This window comes from Lycium ferocissimum, unplaced genomic scaffold (assembly GCF_029784015.1).
Source record: "Lycium ferocissimum isolate CSIRO_LF1 unplaced genomic scaffold, AGI_CSIRO_Lferr_CH_V1 ctg17912, whole genome shotgun sequence".
NCBI lineage: Eukaryota > Viridiplantae > Streptophyta > Magnoliopsida > Solanales > Solanaceae > Lycium > Lycium ferocissimum.
Window position 1 is genome coordinate 8,573 of NW_026717481.1, and position 6,393 is coordinate 14,965.

At 39.6% G+C, this 6,393-nt stretch overlaps 1 long non-coding RNA gene across 1 annotated transcript; it reads right to left on the minus strand.

Annotated features, from left to right (window-relative positions):
• Positions 1-3,566: 3,566 nt before the first annotated feature.
• Positions 3,567-6,366, minus strand: LOC132042789 (uncharacterized). Its single transcript, XR_009411580.1, has 2 exons — positions 4,186-6,366; positions 3,567-3,807 (listed from the first exon to the last, which is right to left on the minus strand). It is a non-coding gene; the product is annotated as an uncharacterized LOC132042789 (long non-coding RNA).
• Positions 6,367-6,393: the final 27 nt, after the last annotated feature.

The following is a 6,393-nucleotide window of genomic DNA, read 5'->3' on the forward strand; positions in this document are numbered from 1 at the left end:
ATAAATCATCAATCCTCGGAAGAGGATATCTATTCTTTATCGTCACTTTATTCAGCTGTCTATAATCAATACACATTCGTAAGGAGCCATCTTTCTTTCTTACGAATAAAACTGGCGCTCCCCACGGCGACGAACTGGGCCTAATAAATCCCTTCTCGAGAAAATCTTTTAACTGTGCCTTTAATTCTTTCAACTCTACCGGTGCCATTCGATAAGGAGGGATAGAAATAGGCTTAGTGTCCGGCAACAATCAATAGCGAACTCAATCTCCCTTTCTGGAGGAAGGCCTGGGAGTTCATCTGGAAATACATCCGGGAATTCATTCACTACCGGAACAGATTGGAATGTTAGTGGCTTTGCTTCCGTATCATGAACTCGGACTAGGTGATAAATATAGCCCTTAGCTATCATCTTTCTCGCCTTAAGGTAGGAAATAAACCGACCCCTTGGAGTTGCCGTATTACCTTTCCATTCGAGTACGGGCTCTCTCGTAAATTGAAAGCGAACTACTTTCAATCGGCAATCAAAATTAGCATAGCATGAGACCAACCAATCCATACCCATAATCACATCAAAATCGAGCATTTCCGGCTCAACTAAATCAGCTTTGGTTTGGTGACCACATATCACAACTATACATTCTTTATACACTTGTTTAGCTATCACGGGGTCACCAACCGGAGTAGATACCTCAAAAGGCTTAATTGGCCCGGGTTTCACCCCAATACGATTAGCAACATAGGGAGTAATATAAGATAACGTAGATCCCGGATCTATAAATGCATACACATCATGAGAAAACACAGACAATGTACCTGTAACCACATCTGGGGACGACTCGAGATCCTGCCATCCGGCCAAAGCATATAAACGAGGCTGTGTGGCACCTGAAGTGGATGCTCCCCCTCGGCCTCTACCTCGGCCTGCTGGAGTCTGAGGAGTCTGCCCTGTAGGACGTACTGAGGAGGAACCTGCTACTGATCCTGTGGGCTGGAACCCACCTCTGCTATATCTCGCAGGACAATCTCGCATCAAGTGTCCGGTCTGCCCACAAACATAACAAGTATCGGTGCCCTGGCGACATGGCCCTGAGTGCAATTTTCTGCACTGACTGCATCGGGGAACTGGTGGTCTCCCCTAACTGTAATCTCCCCCAAACTGGGAACCTGGGGCCCTCGAACTCTGGCCCTGTCCTGAACGGAAAGAGCGATCAGATCTTCTGCCTGTAAACCGGGGAGGTGCACTCGTCACTGACTGGCCTGAGTGCCTAGAATGTGTCTGCCTGGATCCCCCTCTATAATCACTGCCTGTGCCCATAGATCTGGCCCGTTTGCTTTGCCCTCTATCAACATCGCGATCACCCCTTTGCGGAGGTTGTTGCCCTTCTAGATTTTGGGCATGGGCTTGAATTCGGGAGATGTCCATTCCATCCTACAATGAAGCCGTTAAGCAATCTTTGAATAAATGGGGCCCTAAGCCACTCACAAATCTGTGCACCCGATCTCCCATATCGGCCACCATTGTCGGAGCATACCTAGCCAAGGAATTGAATTGAAGGCCATACTCCTGCGCGTTCATGCTCCCTTGCTTTAAATTTAAAAATCTATCCGCTCTAGCTCGGCGGACCTCGGGTGGCAAGTAATAGCGAACAAAAGCATCTACGAATTCTTGCCAAACGGGAGGAGGCGCATTCTCTTGCCTTGATGCTATCCAATTATTATACCACAATACCGCCACATCTCGGAGTCTATATGATGCTAACTCCTCGAATTCGGTCTCAGAAGCATGAATAATCCACAACTTTCTCAACATTTCATCAATAAAGCCTTGCGGATCTTCTTCTGGCTTTGACCCAAAGAATTTCGGCGGTTTCAAACTCATAAAATCACGGGCTCTAGCAATAGCTGAACAATCACTTGGGCCCGCATTTTGTCGTTGTGCCTGAGCGGCCACCAACTGTGTCAATAAATTAATAGCCTCGGTCACTTGTTGACCCGAGGTAGCCTGTGGAGGAACTGGAGGAATAGGAGCTGGAACAGAAGCCCCTTCTTGTTCTTCCGTAATAGGCGGAGTAGTAGAGGCATTAGATAAAGCCTCATGATGTGATTCTCCTTCATCTATATTCATAGACGGCTCTCTTCCTTCCTGCCTTTTCATCGTAGTCTGGCCCTTCTGGGCGGCTTTAGCTTTTCCCTTTGGCGACATTTCTGAAATCACAACATACTTATTAGGGAGGATTAAATCTTATACACAGCTCTATCGCACGATTTCATAAGAAGAAAGATGGTCATTTTTCCTAAATGCCCTGTAGCCTCTTGTTTATTAGCATGGCGCAACACACCATAAACAAGACTCTACTAGACACGGCTCGTAGACACTTCCTAGGGCTGAGCGATCACCGATACACTTCGTCACGACCCGAGCTACGGGGGCCGTGAGCATCCGGAGCTAACCACTTAGGAACACCACTCGTTCGTGACACCTATATGCTCTGCGTGCATGATATTTACTCAATCTCATGGAAACATATATATATATCATCATTGAAAATATATTTACTTTTATAAACATAAGCCCTTCGGCTTATCAAATGATATATATAATATATATATACATACATGTACATAAGGACTATGGGACCATAATACCCACACATGCGCATCTACGAGCCTCTATTAGAGTACTAGACATATGGACGGGACAGGACCCCGTCGTGCCCAATCATGAATATATATATATACACATATATGTACCAAAAGAATAACCAATGGCACCTCTAGAGAATGGAGTGCTCTCAAATCGACCCGCCCAGCTCCTATGAGCAATTGCGGGTCGCCTCCCCTCGCCACTCGTGGGCATGAACACACACCGAAGAAAAGAACGTCGGTACGAACATTATCAGACCGAGTATGTAAGGCAGGAATGAAATAAACATAATAAGAATATCTTAAGTCATGAAGTGAGGATACAACCTGCGCACTCTATTAAGCGTAGATACATTTCATATACATACATCATACATACACTACAACATTTTAGGCATTTAACCACTCCAAAAAAGTGTGGCCTAAACTATCAAAAAGTGTGGTCTTTGATCAAAGGCCACACTTTCTGACTTTAGGCAACGCTTTTTTGGGGTTGGCCTAAACTAGTGTAACCTTTGCCCTAAGGCCACGCTTTTTAAGCGTTGCTTTATCAGCCACACTTCAAAAGCGTGGCCTATAAGGTTCAAAGACTACTCTTGTAGCACCTCATATGGAAACACTTTTCACGACGTAAAGCTACATTTTCCAAGCGTGGCCTAAGGTCTGAAAGGCCACACTTGCAAAGCATGGTCATTGCTATCTTATAGGCTACACTTACAAAGCGTGGTTGTTGCTACCTCATCTAAAGCAACATATTTAAAGTGTAGCCTTTGCTAATATACATGCCACAATTTACAATCAATAAGCCACACAATTGAAAATCTCCACAATTTTTATACGCCGCAATTTTCTTTTGCATATATATATCCAGTAATCATGTTAAAACATTATCATCCTATTAAGATAATCTCAAGCACTAAATTAGGAAATAAGTAACTCAAAAATAATAATTCATATGTATGAATTTGCAATAAACTTGAAAAAAGAAACATGTCTTGTACTACACATACTAATACAACATTAATGCAAGATGCGCACTAGCACTGAGTTCCTCAAAACCAAATGTAAAATTCAAACATCACAATTGTTCAAAAAGTCTTCATCATATCCACGTAGCTCTGAATTTATATTAGCTCCTCGCTTTCTTGCATGCTCCAGTTCCCTGGGACATTATACCACATGTAAGATGAGGAAATAGTCCCAAGTAATGCTAACTAGCAAAATAGTAACCAGTAAGAGGAAAGGGGAAAGGAGAAAATTAACTTCAAGAACTATATCTATCTCAGAGATGATTAGAAGATATCCATTCATTACAAATGAATGTCCATCTTACAGTCCTATGTATAATTAATAATTGTACATCTATATAAAAATGCAGTGTTTAACTTGCAGAGACAAAACTATCCATCAAAGTATATCAAGAACTGTTAATTCACTAACAGAGAAGATGCGAGGGCATAGGAGCAACATAGACCAAATATAACATCGGCCACTTATTAAATCGATATAAGAAGTTATGAGAATTGATTAAAGATTATACCTAGGTAACCCAACTACAGGTCGTAAAGCTCCCGCAAGAAGAACTTCCTTCTTGATATTTGGTGAAGTGTGAAGCAGATCCCAATGTTTCCAACCTGTCATCCGCAATTTTATTTAGTCTATCTATGACTACCACCTGAAACATAACCAAGCCACTATCTGATTAATATTATAAGCACTAGTAAAGCTCGAGTTGTTATATAATGTTTAACCACTTCCTAGTATATATATGTACCATCAGACCTTAGCATTAGTACAAGTGTGGGAATGGCATTTGTGATCAATTCAGACAAGGTAAAATATGTAAACCAATAACCATACACATATTTGAGATAAAATATTGTGAGCTATTAACCAAATTTTGTTCTAATCATTCTTAAAGACAAAGTTCACAAGCCACCAATAGTTGTTATCTAGACCATAAAATACCTCAAGCAACTCAATAACGGGAGGATACCACCCTCAATTCTATATTCATAAAATATAGTTGAAGCAAAGAAAAAACGAAGTCTTCTTTCAGTAAAAGCTGCAATTAACAAGATTTTCAGAGTAAAAAAAAAAACTAACCTGTCATGACTTGTGTGCTTCTATATACATGAGCAAGATTGGTGATTGCATCAGTTACTCGTTGGATGGTCAAAATCATTAGAGATAAAAACTACTGGACTTGCTAGATCCAAATAACACTAGAAGATAGTTAATACTCTCTTGAAAAGACGGTGAGGGTAAAAATTCAAAAGAAAATGAGCTTAATTCTGCTAGCAACTTTAGGTTTTAATTTCAGAGAAGCTCCACCAAATCAAAAGCTATGCATGTGAATTAAATCATATGTTCATACTCTAAGTAGATAAAACCTGCAAAAATAACTACACTGAAATGACGCATCAATTCCCCTAGTTGAACAGAGTCAACATCGTCTTCAATCTTTTCCTTATCAGCATTGTAAAAGACTGAGAAAAGCTTAGTCCAGTTACTGAGTAGAAATAATGATATCTTGGTAGATTACAGTTTCACATTTAACATGGCTTAGGAAGAATAACCTCCTGAATTTTGCACCTTCACTGGAAAAATGCAAATAGCCACAGCATATAACTGGTTAAGCATCTCAAGAAATTCTGGATATTACTTCTAACAATTATATACCAAATTGTGTACTACGGGACTGAATCTTTTAAGTTGCATCATGGATTACTCCAGTAAGATAATAAAATGTCAAATTTGGATAGAAATAATAACAGTGTTATTCTTATTATTTCTCAAGCATGCCAAGACCAGCCTGATTTTCAAATGTGAAAACTGGCAAATCCCGCATAAATATTAAACTTAAATTTGGCACGAAAAAGTTTGGCTTTTAATTTGGCAGCTTTAGAGAGTATCCAACAAGCAAATGAACAACTAGGGAACAAACCTTAGCAGCGCAGCAAAATTATTGCACATGCAGAAATCACAGAAAGAAATCAAGCTAAAGTAAAAGATGATTAAACCGTTTCTTTTGATGTGACAAGGAAAATACATCAGATTGATGAACAAATTCCTGAAAATGAGACTCGCGATAATCTAGTCATTCTACATTTAAACCAACTAATGTTGCCAAGAAACCATGTATTTCATTTAGAACTCAATATGGAAAATGTGCTATGTACCGACTGGGTGAAAGTCATTACTTAGTGTGCTACTATGTTAGGCATGACAAAATTCACGTGAATGTGGTCTTTCATACAAGTTGCTACAGAACAAGATAAATAGAAGAAAAGATTCCAAAGAAGAAACAAAATATATGGATGTGGGAGGGCTCTCGGAAGTCTCTAATGATACTATAAGAAAATCAACTGAGAAAATTACTCTCTTGTGTTGGTCACCAGTAATGATCTGTCCCATGGGAAAACTAAGTTTAAATTAATAATGATAAAAGTTTAGCTTTTCAAGTTACAGTGCATCCAAATAATTATCAGTTCATAACCTTTGATTCTAACAAGTACTACAATATAACCAAAGTCCAAATTCTAATGAGTGCAGTATAATCTTTTACTAGGCTCCCTAGCTTTGAATTTACACCAGATGAAAACCTAGAACTTGTGAACAGTTAAAGATATACATGAAAAGCGGCATCAGTATACGTATCTACGCAAAAAAGAAATGAACATCAACATAGATATACTGAAAATTTTCCTCACTCTCTAAAAAAAAAAACCATCATGTACATAGCATT